Raw genomic sequence first — 17,325 nt, forward strand, 5'->3', positions numbered from 1 at the left:
AGAGAGAGAGAGAGAGAGAGAGAGAGAGAGAGAGAGAGAGAGAGAAGAGGAGAGTATAGCAAATACATTAATAATCCTAAATATTCCAACGACGATATCGCGCAGACACTTTTTTTCTTCCGTGTACGTCATTAGCGTTCTGATTACGACGGACGAATATTTTATACGCAACGGTGTACGATTACTGTCCTACGTCATTAAGCTTCCGTCAAGAATTAACGACGTAGGTGATTAAGCTGCGGTAAATTACGGTAAAATGATTTGTATGTGGTTAAACGGTGCCGCATTAGAGCGCCACTGCCGTAGCAAAGGGTAACGTTATTTCTGTAGTATCACTAGCGCAAACATATACATGCATATGCACACACAACACACACACATATACATTCTCTCTCTCGAGTTATATAGTTTACTTTTCAGAAACTTTTACACTGTTCTTTTATACGTGACGTCGTAAAAGCTATTCATTTGCGGTATATTAGAGGATAATATCATAATAATATTGTGAAACTTTGCGTTTACATATATATGTGTATGTTCTTCATAGATCTAAATTCTCTGTATCAGGTATGCGCGCGTACCACACACGTGTGTAGTCACACACGTCGTTTAACGTTCAATCTTCGTGAAACTTCAATTTCAGTCACAAATGATATCGTAGATCATTATGCGAGAATGTGATATTCAAAGCTGTTTCCAAACCATCTGATATTCTATACGTCATTTGAGACACGACAGAACCACATTAACTATGACTATTATCGTTAGTAATTTACTAATACTTAGGCATTTCATTTGCCGTGCTTGAACGCTATCAGTCACACATGTATGATGAATCAATTTCTCATTTCAAGTTCATCTTTACTCCAGATTTCCAATTTAATTACTTATATTTATTTACATAATATTTTCTACAAACGTCATATGTATACGACAATGATAGTTTGCTTCATACATAACATCGTACGTAGCATTTAAACAAATCAAGTCTGTTTCACACTATTTCACACATGAAAGCAAATGTAATGTGTGGTCTCTGTAAAAAGAATTCCCCAAATAAACTATATTAGCGAACGTGTTGATCGATCATGATACTTAATTCGTCCAAATGAAAGAGCGATATAGACACGTGTGGAAATATGTGTTAGAGAAGTTGCTTTTTGTTTTACATCGCTACGTTAACTCATTAGCGTTCAAAGTCGCGATATCGACATCAGATGTCGGCTCGTTCCTTGCGTCAGTGTGGTGTTTGTATTTGTTCTCTCTCCGGCGCATTATATTTTCGTGCTACACTGTTCTCTCTGACTAAGACCACGTAAGAAGACCGCGGAGTGAGGCAAGGCCATAGGCATAGTGGCTGCGTTTCGTAATATGCATATGTGCGCATTTTCTACAGTAGAGCTCGGCACGTGTTGCACATTTCGTTGCATATATTTCCAATAGCTTTCCATTATTGCAGAGTTCAGCGCGCGTTGTACATTTTGGCCGATTTTCGACTTGCTCCACCTAGCACCTATTCCCCTTATCGCGCTTCGTGCGCAACCTGCAAGCCGCTCGAGACTCCGGAATTTATAATTTATAAACATATATTTCCAATAGCTTCCCCTATTAGAAACAAATATTTAGAAGTTATACAGTTGCTGAGAATAGCGCTAGGTGAAGCAAATCAAAAGTTGGCCAAAATATTCAACGCGTGCCAAGTTCTATTCTACACTGTAAAAACTGATGTGTTAAATTTAATACATTTCATGTGTAAATCTTCCACTCTCATTTAAATTTAACACAAAATAAATGTGATAAAAAATAACACGCATAATATGTAAAAAATTAACATAAGAATTTAACACTTGAATAACGTTAGGAATCACAGGTTATGTTAAATTGACATATTTGACATATTTAATATGTCAGACATAGATTATATCAATTTAACATTATCATTTCATCAAAACCGTAGATTAATACTCCTCTCAAATGTTAAAGTAACGTTTTATTTTAGTTAATTTAACATTATACATATTCATAGTCAATTTAACACAAACTGTGATTCCTGACGGTATTCAAGTGTTAAATTTTTGTGTTAATTTTTTACATATTATGCGTGTTATTTTTTACCACATTTATTTTGTGTTTAATTTACACATAAATGAGAGTGGATGATTTGGGACACATGAAATGTTAAATTTAACATCAGTTTTTACAGTATATAGTAATATAAACTATATAGGATACATGACGATACATATACTCATATCGTATACGTGTAAATTAGGTTAAACTAAACAAAAAATTCTTCTACCATTTTGCGAACAAAATGACGTTGGTAGCAAACATGTTAAGTTGAAAATCTTGAGTAAAGATGAACTTAAATTAGCAGTGATGACAATTGGTCGACACAGCCACGCGCCGAGTTAGACATTTGTTTTGAGAACCGTGCGTTGTCAACCGTCATCGCTATTAAGATGTAAGCCATTGTATTTTTCTTTTACGTCCGATCTATTGCCTTCGATGCACCCAGTAGCTCAGATATTTTAATTTATGGGGAGTATTCTAAGCGTGACTAACGCGTGCTCTCTTTTCCCACAGTTTTATGGCTCAAAAAGTTAAAGGTAGAAAAAAATAATTGCACTTTCTTGTAGAATAAAAAGAACTTATTCTTTTTATGTAAAATTTGCTAGAGTATAAAGAAGTTTGTGTCGGCTTGTTACAATTTTGAAAGCACTTGACACGCTCAGTTATTCTACTCTAATATCTTACTCCTGAGGTTGCGAAGATTGAGAATCGGTGAGGTCCCGAGGGATGCTGCTGTCGCGACTTCTTAGAGGAGAGCTGCGAGGAAGATGTCGAGACTGACGAGGAATTACTATTGATACAGGAGGACTTCGATGTAGACTATGGAGCCGAAGAAGCTGCCGCTGCTGTTTCTGGAGCCGCTGCGATCATCGCACACGCGTTGGAAACGGTGTGGGTGATTGTAGTTCCGGAGTAGTCGGACGTGGTGAACACTCGCTTGGGCCGCGTTGTCGTTGTCTGTAGTCTCGTCGACTGAATAGACTCAGGTCTAGGCGATGTCCTCGGACGTGTTACCGTTGTCTGCAGTCTCGTCGACTGGGCAGACGCGGGTCTAGGCGGCGTTCTCGACCGTGTTATTGTTGTCTATAGTCTTGTTGACAGATACAGGTCTACTAGGCGATGTAGTTGTTCTTGAAGGCGGTCGTAGGGAAGCCTCCGCCGCGGATCATAGTCGTTCGCTGATTCTTGAGAATTCAACTTATGTATCCAACACCGTTGGATGCTGAATTAAAAGCGGGAGCTAAAAGAAGCTCGAAGAAGAAGCCGAACTCAGCTCGAAGCTGAATTGCAGCCGGGAAGCTGATGCATCCCTTCGATAACTTTCCTTATATCTCTTGTGGCCTGTGGCCTGGTTTTCTTCTGCGAGTCTTCTTTTCCTCGTTAGCGGCGGGCGCTAAATATGAATGCCTATGCACCTGTGGGTAGACAACACATCGGCCGCCGTCCTCGTATGCGGGCGATTGGCAACCATAAATTAATAATTTAATGACTATTGCGATTTCCGAAAAATGGTACATGACTATTTTTTTGTTTTATTTTGATTCCTTCTATTCTCTCTTTTTACAGTGTTCGTTACTTTTGAGACATCCTGGCTCTTGATATGCACAAGCTCTCAAAGTATATAACTTATATTAAACATATTTTTAGGCCAGTAAGAATCGAATGTTGGAGCGAATATTTGCTAAATGTAGTATAATAATGTTTGACAGTGTTAAAGCACGCAATGGATAGTTTCTAACTAAGTTTTAGTGGCCGATTTGGTACGACGTCTTGCCTGGCAAATGGGAAAATCCGGATTCGACTACTTGGCTGAGATAGTAGTTTTCAACTTTCATTGAAATAAAGATGCGCCTGCTGCAAATCATAGCGTAATAAGGAAATTAATTAATATTAATATTAAAAATTAAGATTAAAGGTAGGTGGGAGATTGATTTATCGTGCGTACGTTATAAAAATTGGAAAACTTATCCGGTGCATTCGTTAACAATATCAAATATTATTATGCTTCCAACATTTAACAAATTTTCGTTTGGATATCAGAATTCAGCTCTTACTGACCTAAAAATAAAAAGGTTTAATATGAAAAATTTTTTGCTTAATTTAATCTAAATTATCTGCATAAGTACGTGTGTTGTATCAGACATTCTGTGATAAAGATAAGGAGAAAAAGGACATGAATTAAATATGATTAGAGACAGCAGACATTATACGATTTGTTTAGCCGTAATTTTTGCCGTAGCCCCTAAGTGCATCTTAATGGGATGAAAAGCGGGACGGTAACACGCTGAAGTCGCGAGATCTCTCATAAATAGCCGACTGCGTTAAGGGAAGAGGCAGAAATTTCGAGCGATCGCAGTTCATTAACAGCCTTTCAGGCGGCGATTTCACATAATACGCAAAGGATCAGTGATATCGATTATCGTTATTCAGAATCGGCTTACGCGAATCGCTCAGTCGACGTGGTCACGCTCCACGAAGGCGCGTGGGACACAAAAGTTTGTCAAAGAGCAATTCGTTACACATCGAATTATCTTTCCCGATACGCGGTGCCGATGCGATAGACGGCGCTATATACGGTACAGCTGGCGCGACCAGATACGCCGGCAAAACATTTTCACCCCGTTGAATTGTCAACGACATCGCGCGCCGTGGCTTAATCCGCGTCCAGCTTTTTCCATTCGTTTCGTTCGCCCGTACGCGGCCAGACGTATCGATTATGTTCGCTTCGTACAAAGTGGCTTCGTTTACCGCAATCGCAGATCCGCGTGTTTTTATCCGGCACAGGGCGGCCCGCTATAACTGGCCTTTTTTAATGACAGTTCCGCTGAGTCGATGGCGCGGGTATCGTCACGGGTCTCGTTAGCAAATTCGATGATGGCGCCCACTGTGAATCTGTCATCGATCCCCGAAATCTCGTTACGTTTCTCGCCGTGATATCGGCCGCGCGCGCAAGGGAGACAGAGTAAACGGCCGCATCGCCGCGAGGTAAAATATTGTGCGGTTCCGCAACGGCATATTTCATACGGATAACATCGGTTTTCGTTAACCCTTTTTTCAGGGGTCGACGGCGTGTCCAATTTCGGTCCCTCAAAGCGAGGTGAAATATAGAGAAGTTCGTCGATTCGTATCTTTCCCGGATGAAGAAAGGGAACGCGATTAACGTCGACTTTAAATGATTGTTTAAATACGGACTGGTTTAAATAAAGCGATTACATAAACGCCAGGTGTCAATAGATTGGAATTTTAACAAATTCTCGTCGATCTCTAGAATCTCTAGAACACGAATTATTTTTTAAAAGTGGCACGATATTATTTTTATTTTCGATCTGGCGGTGCTTATCGTCGATTTTCGAGGCACGCGTTCCCAGCGAGAGATTTCTTATCGTCGTCGAGACCGACACCCGATAGCACGCCGATGTTTTATAACGATATAGATAAGTCGGCGCGATGGACGGCCTGGGAAAAAAAAAGAACCGAACGCACAAAAATCCAACTCCAGCCAGCCGTTATCGAGCTCTCGCACGTTAGCTCTCTGGACGGCTGATTTTAATCCGTTAAATGCCATTTCCTTGTACACGTCAGCTGCGAACCGATGAGCTTGGGAGGCATCAAATGTCCGGCGTTTCGCCCGCCATTTACCGCCCGGAGCTAGCTCGCCGCTCTCGAGTGCTCTCTTACGCCGTTCCGCGCCGATTGCATCGGATTCGCGTTTGTGTGCATTTATACGTGCCGCATCGCTCGTATCTGCACGAACGCCGAAATCTGAGCGCCGCGAGTGCATCCGATCGGATGCACTCGCGACGAAGGCGAAGGAAAAATCGCAAGTATGAAAATTCGCGGCGCGATCGGAGCCGTGGGTTTGCGTGGTGGCGTACAAATTCGCACCGAAAAGCCACAATTCGCGAGTCGTAGCGAATACTGTCGTAGCGAGAAACGCTGTTCGCTGTAACGACAGCATGCTTCACTCTTCATTTGATTTCACGATTCTCTCCGTCTCTCCGTGTTTCTTCCGAATGCTTTCTTATATTCCTCTACTTGCTTTAATAACGGGATTTTTGGCAAGCATAAACGTAAACACTGTGACAAACTTACCTGTATTAAACTCCGAATCACGAAGGGGAGAGGAATGGAGGTCTATTGACTTGCGCTCGCAATTCGTGTACGTCAGTCGGCAATTCTCAGGCAGGAAGTGGGACAATATTTCGTAGCTTTCGTCGATCAACTTCGCCTCTCTGACTTTGTCTCTTTTTCTCTTTCTCTCTCGTTCTCGCCCTCTTTCCGTTGCAATTATAACACATTCTTATTGATTGCGTAATTTACAGCGTCCTGTAAAAATTGGCATTATCTACAATTATTTTTCTTATTCTCCTTGCGTGATGATCATCTGATATTCTACGTGAAGCATCTGTAATCCTAAGTTATAATCCAACCTAGGGTTAATTCCAAGGTATAAATAAACTCTAAGGTATAAATAAACTCTATTCTATTTTCTCTTTCTTTCTCTTTCTCTCTCTTTTACTCTTTCTCCTACCTTTCCTACCTTCCATGACTCGGGAAAACACCGAAAGTCGTTCATTACATTTGCGCCGACCGTTCGTCGCTATCTACAAGATATTGCGGTATCGTGATAAAAAAAAAGAATAAGAGAGAAAAAGCGACAGAGAGAGAGAGAGAGAGAGAGAGAGAGAGAGAGAGAGAGAGAGAGAGAGAGAGAGGGAGGGAGAGAGAAAGAAAGAGAAAAGAAAACGCAAACACGAACGAAAGGAAGAGGAGGGATACATTCGAGAGAGCGATGCGACCGAAGTCCCTCAGCACGGGATAGCTCACCCTCTGCGAAGCTCGTAAATCCCGGCGTTGCGACGCGTTCGTAAACTCGTTTCGTCGTGGCCGCGGCCGCGACGCTACGCCCCGACCCGGTTATAATTAACATAGGATGATGCGCGGTATAAATTACAATTATATATGATTTACAGGATGCGATAGTCGCATTGCGCGAGCTGGCTGCTCCCCTCGCACGCCGTTGTCCCCTTCACCTTCTTCTGCTCTCCTCTCTTCTCCTCTCGTCGCGCGTCGCACCCATCTCGCGCTTTTAAAGCCTCTAACCCGCGAGTGGTATCGCCGTCCATTTCCGCGCACTCCGGATTACCCTCTTCACAGCGAACTACTGAATATACATGTCCGCGCTAAACCGCGTCGCGTTGCATGCACTGCCTGCTGTCGTATTAAGGGCGATGTTAAGAGTCCCGCTTGCAACGCGTCTGCCTTCTCACATTGCATCGGTGCGTCTCACCAGCTGATGCACCATCGGGCCGTACAATCCGTGTATGCGTGTAGATCTCAAACCCCTCGTCTACGAAAACTCGGCCGCAGCTGCGCGACGAAACTCGCGTGCACGACCTCACGCTCGTGGATGTGACTTTTTTCCAGATTATCTAGCGCTATGTATGTTTACATGTTTGTCCTAAATTACATGGAAAATTTCACTTCAGACAGCGAAGGTTAACGCGCCTGAAGCGTGTCGGAGACGGAAGTAACGACATGAGAAAAACACGGGAAAAGCAGTGGGTTATAGTCCACATATAAATCTGGTTGTGTCAGATATACTGTTTCGTGTATAAATTAAGTTTCTCCACATAAATTATATTGTTTGGATTTCAGATGGCCAGATATTTATTTTTCTTCTTTAATGTAATTTTCTCTGAATGTAGACTCTTCTTTCACGCAGAATAAATTTTTATTTAGAAATTTAGAGATTTTGCATTTTACATGTAAGTTAAAACTACACGATACGTCTCAGTTGACAAAGCGTCCAAGTTTTTTCTCGAAAGCTAAACATATGGCAACGGCGTAATATATTTCGACGTGTCTTGATATGTCTATGATAAGATTATAGAGCGGACATGCCGCGTTCTTGTGAAATATATAGGCTTTTTCTCGCAATTTTTGTAGAAACGTAGAACGGATTGAGGTGAACATAAAAGTCCCATATTGTTTTGCGATATTTGTAATAAATTCCGAGATATTAATTGATATTAATAAAAAGATTAGTAAATGATCACGCACGATATAGTAGATAAACTGTAGTGGCGCTGTCTGCCATATATATACTTATATATTAGATCAAATTAAACAGAAAAGTCTCTTATCATTTTGAAAAGTCTCTTTCAAATAACCACATAGATTTTTAGATATTAATTAAAGAAGATTTGTGCATTTGTATTTTGTAATTATTATCAAGCAGTTGGTAACTATTATCATATTCGATACTTCTTACCAAACATTGCACTGAAATGTTTGTTGCAAATCAAATGTTTTTGTTGATTATTACCAGATTTTTCTTTCAGTATGAAAAATCTATCCTCCCAACATTTGGTTTAAATATTCGCTCCAACATCTACATTTTTATTTACCTAAAGATATGTTTGATCCAGATGTTATTTATTCACGCGAAAATAGTTTAAAAAGACTGCAATTTGCAATTGATATTTATAAAAATCTGCTGTCTCTGTATAACACTTTTAATAAATAAGATAAAGAAGTTTACGTTACGAAAACGTTCTAAACATAATATATATATATATATGTTGCCATGCCAAGGAAAAAAGTGGTTGTCACAAATGTAGTTAACCACTTTTTTCTTTAGCATGGCAGTATGTGTGTAATATGTATTATTTACTAATTATATGTATTATTTATAGACATGGGACGAAATTAGGTACGAACAAATTGTAGAGCCACGTAGTTGGAAATATATATTATTGAGAAAGCAAAACACACATAACGCCAATTAAATATTTTGATTGCAATTATTAGATATTTGGTCAATCCTATTTTAACCAAATTTTGTTTTGGTGTATCAACTTTTTCGTTTTGACAATAAAATCCTTTTTTCAGTATAGGGTAAAACTATACAATACCTTCTATGTTTTAAAACTTCTAAAACAAAGATTCTATGTTTTAAAGTTTTAAAACTAATGTTTCAAAACTTAATAAAGTATTTGTTTTTATATATACCGTTATATATAAATTACAATTTATTTAACTACAAACTGATTATAGTTTTCGTCTTTACTAATTATAGAACAAATATATAAACAACACGAAAAAACAATAAAACAATGTTTAACAAAAACTTTCAGTGGGACGTTTTGTCAATATTCTGCAAAGTAAAACGCCCTAGGTTTGTGACAATATGTTCCTCAGTGTTCCTAGTCAATTTTAAAACATCATAACGTGCGCATTAATTTTTTATCTTTATTATTTATGATCCATGAAAAAACGCCTGCTTTAAAGGCTGTAAACCATAAATAGTAAATATACTTAAAAAAATAACACACACACATACACATATACATATAGCTTATTATCTGCTTATCGTATACTGTCCATGACTTCTTTTAAGTTTTATAATACGTAGCACAAGTGAAAATAAAGTAATGACAATCAAATCGTGTACGTACATATTTTAGTTCAAAATACAAAAATAATTTTTTTAGTGTATGTTCCGAGAAATAAACGACAAACGACCCTGATGTAGAACTGAACGAACGCGGCCCACGAAATTCGCGGGGAAATCCCGGCGATCCCGTAATGCAAATTCGTAACTAGATCCAGATAGCCGGGTAAAGCCGAACCTAAGACACGTCGTCGGTTTCACAGCGCCGGTTTGCATGTCTGAAAATGTATGTGCCAGGCCGTACCGAGGTCGAGTCACGTGCTAGTCAACGACAGCGGGAACCCTCTTAATTATGCCATCCGGTTCTGCACGAGGCACAATATGGGAGTTGCGGTTAATAATTTGAGCTCTGCTGAGACGCGCCGAACTTCCGGAAGAATTCAGACGGTACTGGGATACTTCAAAGTCGCGTCTTTATCAAATAATATACTGTATTATACTGTTCTTATCGCGTTATTATTTTGAATGTTACATGTTACATGATATTGAATATTATATACATATTGCAATAATACATTGAAAAAAGAATTTAACTATCAAAACTAACGTTTGGTTAAAATAGGATCAACGAGATGTTTGGTAATTGCTATTAAAAATTTTAATTGCCGCTATCTTGCTTCGTTTAGTAATTAAATAAATATATTACTGAGAAATAAAGGCAAAATAGCGGCAGTTAAATTTTTTGGTTGTAATTATCAAACATTAGGTTAATACCATTTTAATCAAATTTTGGTTTTGTCAACTAAATTCTTCTTTCAGTATATATATTAGTTTTTAACTAAGCTATGTATAGAGTAGTGTTGATAATGAGAAGATTCATTGCGTTTTAAAATGTTAGTTTATTTTAAGTCTAAACGTGTTGCGAAGATTAGAATTTTATGTATTTTTTTAAGTATTTAATTGTATATTTTATATAACTATAGCATATAGCGCACAATATTTTACGTTACATTTATTTTATCCGTATCTAAATACATTTTAGCATTTTTTCATTTTGTCAAACAATTTTTAATGTTTAAAGATATTAAATCTTTGAACATACAAACTGTCAAATTGATCTTTTTACGCTCGTACTCGCTCGTTCAATCGCGCTCATTAAATGCGCAACTAATCAGATACACGAAAGAAGCTGGAAAAATGAGATTCAAAATCTGCAATACAAACATACGTTATGAATATTTCATTATTATTATTGTATAATGTATGAATTGGAAGCATAAAGTTATTTCGGCGAATTTACATTTAAACAGACTATTTCTCATAACTTTGTATTACACATGTATATCAATAAGAATACATTAATATTAATATTATCATTATCTTTTCTGTTATGTTTTTTTGCACGGACTAATTTGAATGCAACGAAACAATTTGCAGAATGCCACGACATTCCGCTCACTAGTATTCGCGTTTCGCTGAACGGGACGTCCGACGCCAAGGAGAACTTAATACCGACGAGACCGAATTTATTTTAGACGTACGATTCGCGTGTAATTGCTAGAAATCGCTTTGCATCCACGAGCGACGTAGGAAAGAATACCTATCCGTTGGCGTCTGCTGATCGTTTTTGTCGATTCGCAATAGTCACGCACGCCGGCGGTGCCATCGCGGACAATATCAACGATTTTGTTATGGCAGCTGGTAACCCTAGCCGGTAAACTACCAAAGCGGACGTGCCATTACGCGTTTAAAGCAATTTCCGGAAATCCCTTGTGACGTTCGACAAATGGACTGGAGTCATAAATAGTTCCACAGTTCCGGCCTGAAGCGCGACGAGCGCCCATCTCGTTCCTTTCCACTCCCCCTTAACTTTGCCTCTTTCCGAGCGTTTCGTGAAAGATTAATGTGAATTTTATTATTACGACTCTTATATGGACGATACTAACTCAGGAAAGGCCACCTCGCGCCATAACATTTCCATCATTATTATCGAACTTATCCTCGGGTTGTCAGAATTACAGAGCTTCAATAATATCGAAGGTTACGGAGGACTCCGTAACTTCTCCTAAGTATTTATGTGCTTGATATAGACACTCGTCGCGGTCGTTACGAGTGAATAGTTCATTCATCACGAATTACGGATGGCAAGAAGTCGTAATACCTGATTAAAGGAATGCGAATTATTAAAGGTAGGGTGAATTCGGTGCAAACGATCATTAATAGAAAAAACGCGTGGAAGGTGAGGAAAAGATGTGTGGAATCTTTCTTACGCTGGTTTAACCCTTATAGCAGGTAGCTTTCGGGTGAATTTTACAATCTTTGAACTAGGACTTTTTCGTACATGTCAAAGGATGGATTGGTAAAAAAACATGATATCCCTGACGCGCTACTATAGTGGCTTTTCGGGTTGTAAGAGTTGATCAATCTAAAGCCTAATGCCCACGGAGCGTGATTTGAAACTGTTTTTTTTGTGAGGAGTCACGCATGCCGCTAAGATCGTTTTGCAGTAAGAAATTTGACACTCGACGCACTCTGTTGTGAGCTTAATGATTAATTTTTCCAGACAGATTTGGTGTTATTTTCTAAGCGTGTTGCTAGGATCCTAATATAAACTGTCAAATATAGTGTAATTATATGATTGACGTTAGCTGACATATATTTGATTGGACGAACTGTGTGGGATCCTAGCAATACGCTTGGAAAATAACATCGAATCTGTCTGGAAAAACTAACCGTCAAGTTCGTAATGGAGCAAATTTCATGGAGCCGAGAGTCAAATTTCTTGCTACAAAACGAACTTAGTAGCATGCATGGCTTCCCGCAACAAAAACAACTTCAAATCACGCTCCGTGAGAATTAGGCTTAAGGGAATACTGGAATCGATGACAAACTCGAAAAATGTCGATAACATAGAAACGACCGTCACTAACACAATCAGGCTATCCTTTTCGTATTTTTTATATAGAACTTATATGCAGAACTTTTATGCAGAACTTACATGTTATTTTGTCTTACTAAATTCAGCGAAAAATTTAACCATGTATGAGAGAGTAGGGTAACTGCAAACGCGGGGCAAATCCGAACAACGTAATTTTTCTATGTTCCTATTTTCGCAATATAATATAATATACACACATAAATAACACATAAATAATTAAATCTATTTTTAGTGTTGTTACTTTGTTCGAAATAAGAAAATGTGCACGCTCTCCAAAGTAAGATCCTTTAAAATATTTCAACCTATTTGATGTTTTTTTTGTTAGTTTGATAAATCAATGAAACTTCTTAATTTCCTTCAATAACGTGTTGAACATTTGGTTTCAAAAAGTGAGTGATATGAAAATTTCATTTGTTAACGTCAAACTCTAGTTATAAAACCATTCTCTTTTGTTTCATGCAATTTTATTGTAACTTGATCATTTGGAGTAATTGCGAACAATTTCAGTGGGGTAATTGCGAACGCGGGGTAAATTCGAACGACGTTATCTCTCTATGTCTGCACTCTCGCAAGCTAACTTGACCTGACCTGCACGCATAGAATAAATAGCCAACTCAATGCGTAGTGTTGATGACTTGTTTATAACAGAATATTCACGCTGTTCAAAGTAAGAAATATTTCAAAATTAAAATATTTAAAATATTTAAAATATTTCAATTAAAAAATCTGATGATTTTTTCTTGATTTGACAACAATCGATGAATTTTTCTGGTTTTCTTTATCATATTGAATGTTACGAAAGATGAATTTAATGAAAAGTGAGGTTACGAAAGATGAGTTTAATGAAAATTTCATTTATTATTAAGTTTTAATTGAGATTTATAACCAAATCAATCTATAATTTTACTTGCACTTGATTATTTAAGTTAAATTCATTAAGAAAAAATGGATTAAATAGATAAAGTGTCAAAAGAGAGTTCATAAAAAAAGTGCGAGTAGATAAAATACAAATGAAGAAAAAAATTTATTGTTTATACTTACTTTTACTCTTTCATTAACTTTTTTTATTATATCTACTTTAGTTTTTTATTAGTTTCTAAAAATCACTGGTATATACAAGCTACGGAACTTTTGAATTACGCAAATATTACGCTAATTAACAGAGAGATTTAACTTGAGATTTTATACTTAAAAATTTTTTTGTTCTCGTTACATATTGAGCAATGCTTCTATTTATTTTTGCACTATTTATTTTTTACTTTCATTGCGTAAAAGCATGTGTAATTTTGTACAACCAAAAGATATAAAATTACGATATAAATTTTACAGAAAAATGTCAGTATTCTGTCGGCAAAGTTTTCCACTTCAGTTTATCTCCTTAAGACTGCTACGAAAATAAGAGAAGTTTATAACACGTGAAGTTTTTTTTGTGTACGTATCATTAGTAATACGAATAATAATATATACGAATAATAATAATATACGAAAGAAATGATGTTTGAAATATGCGTGTGATAATGCAGTGTATGACTCAGTAGATATTTCGCGTTTCGCAAATTATACGCTGTAAAAGAGGACAGGTTACGAGATATCTTGTCTGTGCATTTTTTTATAATTACATAATAATAACGCAAAAAATTTAAAATAACTTAACCTGGTTATTTACTCTCGCAGTAACGAAATTTTATGACGACTTAAAAAAGTCGTCCAGTTACGTCGTACCAGTTACGAAAATAGTTTGGCACAATTATGTATACAATATATGGACTTTAAAAATAGAAATTAGAAAACCAGAGCGCCGAACGCAACGTTTAAATAGCACAGTTTTATATCTTATCTTACAATTAGATGTATCGTTATACAAATAATATTGTATGTGTTATGTACATCTCGTATTATTAGACCGAGAATTACATGATGCTTAGCCTCACGCACACGGCTGGAAATCGTATAAGTAATTATAACTATAACAGTAGGATTCTAATGCTTTCATTATGTTTTAGATTTTATATATAAAATTGAAAATCATATAACGCTCGATTTAGAGAATGGTATGACATATATGACGCTGACTGTACAATTTATTAACAAGAGAATTTCATAAACCCGAAAAATCAGATTTTAATGAAACTTGGCATAAATGTAGGCTAGATAAATAAATGAATTTCAGGAATTTTCAGTTGTGACTATAAAACGGTTTGAAGAGATTAAACCACTTTTTAAAGATATAGAGACTTTCGATTTTACAATATGTTTCATAAACTAAATAAAATATCAAAACATATTTTATACAAAAGTTCTATAAGAAAATTATTTCTATTTAACCACGTCATATTTTTTTCGAGAAAAAAATTATTTTCAAAAATTCATTTTTATACTCCCTATATAACAAATGATCTATTGTGTTAAAATATTTTAATAAAATTTGACATAAATGCAGGTTAAATAAAAACATTAATCTAGAAAATTTCAATTGATGTGTTAAAAGACAATTTGAAGACATAAAACAATCATTCAAAGATATAGTACTTTCATTTTTTCTTCGAAATATCTCGTAAAATACATAAAATATTAACAAATATTTTGTATAGAGATTTTATAATTAAAATATTTCTATTTAACTGCGTCATTCATTTTTTTTTAAAGACTATTTATAAGAATTTATTCTTTGTATTTTTATATGAAAAAGTATTTGTTATGTTATAATATTGTAAGATTATTATCAAGTTAAGATGAGTCATATTATTTATATTTCACATGTTATTTTATATCCATATATTCATAATCAGTTGCATTAAACCGTAAGAATATTCATTACAAAATATTGATTTAACAAATTTTCAAATATATATAACATATTACGTTTTTGTTATATTTAGGATATCTTAGAACAATTTTCGAAGCTCTCGTAGAGACATAGTATGGGTTAGGATGAACATAAAATTCCTATATCGACTTGAAATATTCGCAATTATCGTGATATTAATTAAAAACTTGTGAATGATCACGCAAGATATGCTAGACGAGCTGTAATAGCGACATTTGCTGTTGTATGCTATAAACTTCTCTTGTTTTTGTAGCAGTTTTAAGGAGATACTAAGATACTAAACTGAAAACTTTGCCGACAAAATACTGACATTTTTTTGTAAAGTTTATATTAGGTCAAACAAAAAGATTTGCAGATTTTTAACTATTAATTAAAGTAGATTGGTGGATAGTGACTCGCGATAATATATTAACGTTCTTTAATTAATAACTAGAAATCTATAAAATTATTAAGAAAAGGTAGAGGACTTTTTTGGTTCAATTTGACTTAATATGCAAGCAAATGATGACAGACGTCGATATTACAGCTCATTTACCATATCTCGTATGATTATTCACAAATCTTCTTTCGTTAATTCTCGATAATTATTGAATATCTTAAAACGGTACAGAACTTTTATGACTATCACTTCAATTCCACAAGAGCTAGATTACGTCGAGTACATCGTGTTCCTAATACTTTTGAAATTCTAATGTAGTGTTGATGTATATGTATACAATAATAATGTCTATTGCTTTTGTTATAATATCCTTCGCATAATTCATATCGTATATGTTATATCGCATAATTCTGTTTCCTTCTCATTTATAGATGTTGGTGAAATATTTGTAACTTAAAATGAAGTAAAATTAGAAGGGAATTAAGAGTGTGTTGGCCTATTAAGAGCCAATACACGGTTCAAATAGTGTGATTAAATTAACTCGACGAAATTGGTTAGTATTTGTCCTTAAGACATGTTAGGAAACTGTATTATTTTTCAAAACATAACACTCATATACACTAGACGCGTTCTAGTCCCTACAGTGGACCCTCTTCAGTGGTAACCAATAATTAAAGAATTATGGTTTGTGATACAAAAAATAATTAGAAAGAGATATGGTCAGCCGATCGGAAGCGGTGGAGCAAGCCAATAAAGCATAAAACGGATGCGCAATACATACTATAACATAGTACCGGACAATAATATGACAAACAATGTAAAAAACGACAAAAAAAAACGTAGAAAATCGCTGCGATAATTAGTTATGTACGAAGTCCAGAAGTCCAGAATATCCGCACTGCTACGTTTTTGAGTTTGCAGCGTGTGAAGAATAGTCAGTCGAAAAAAATAAGATCAGTAAAAATCAATATAAAATCTGTATTAAAAAATTAACAATACAGAAAGATGTTAATTGTTAAGAAATCCTAAAAAATCCTAAAACCGTCAAGAAATCCTAAAAATATACAGAATAGCAGTAAAAAACGTAAGAATAATATCTGTACTGTGATTAACGGATAAAGACACAGGCAATATAAAATTGTCAATAGGATTCCCGAAGTAAGTCGAAACAATTTGTGTACAGCGTAACCGTGAAATGCGGACTTGCTCATTGTTAGCAGACCGCAGCTCACCACGCCGCGGTATATAAATAACATCAAAGACGCCAAGCGATAAAATGAAATAATTAACAGCTTAAAAATATTCACAGAATTTACATGTAACATATTACGTTTCGTTTTAATAAAAATTACCTAAAATATTCACGTTGGTTTTGAAATGAAGAAAGATTGATTTGTTCTTTATAACGTTCATCGCAATTCTAAGTTATGGATAATCCGTTTCCTATCGCTAGTTCCTTTAAAATATTTAAAAACGTCCGAAAATATACAACAGATTTTCTTTATATGTATCTCTTCTTTTGTGAGTTCCTATCGAAATAGTTGAGACAATAATTTGAGATAAAGACATTACTAACTTCTAATAACACAATGATTTTCGACGATCTTTCATAGAACCAATCGCTATACTTGCTGTTTATACTTTATACTGAAAATACATGCATGCATTATTTATATGCATTATTTATATGTCAGTCTTATGACTTTATATTG

General features: G+C 35.8%; 1 long non-coding RNA gene across 1 annotated transcript in view; it reads right to left on the reverse strand.

Moving 5' to 3' along the window:
* LOC116850210 overlaps positions 1-6,389 on the reverse strand; it is a 24,827-nt gene extending 18,438 nt beyond the window's left edge. Inside the window, exon 1 of the long non-coding RNA XR_004379283.1 lies at positions 6,166-6,389. This is a non-coding gene — a long non-coding RNA (uncharacterized LOC116850210). The remainder of the gene's footprint in view (positions 1-6,165) is intronic.
* Positions 6,390-17,325: the final 10,936 nt, after the last annotated feature.

Source organism: Odontomachus brunneus, unplaced genomic scaffold (assembly GCF_010583005.1).
Source record: "Odontomachus brunneus isolate Ranch 3 - 2012 unplaced genomic scaffold, Obru_v1 Obru_scaffold_137, whole genome shotgun sequence".
Lineage (NCBI taxonomy): Eukaryota > Metazoa > Arthropoda > Insecta > Hymenoptera > Formicidae > Odontomachus > Odontomachus brunneus.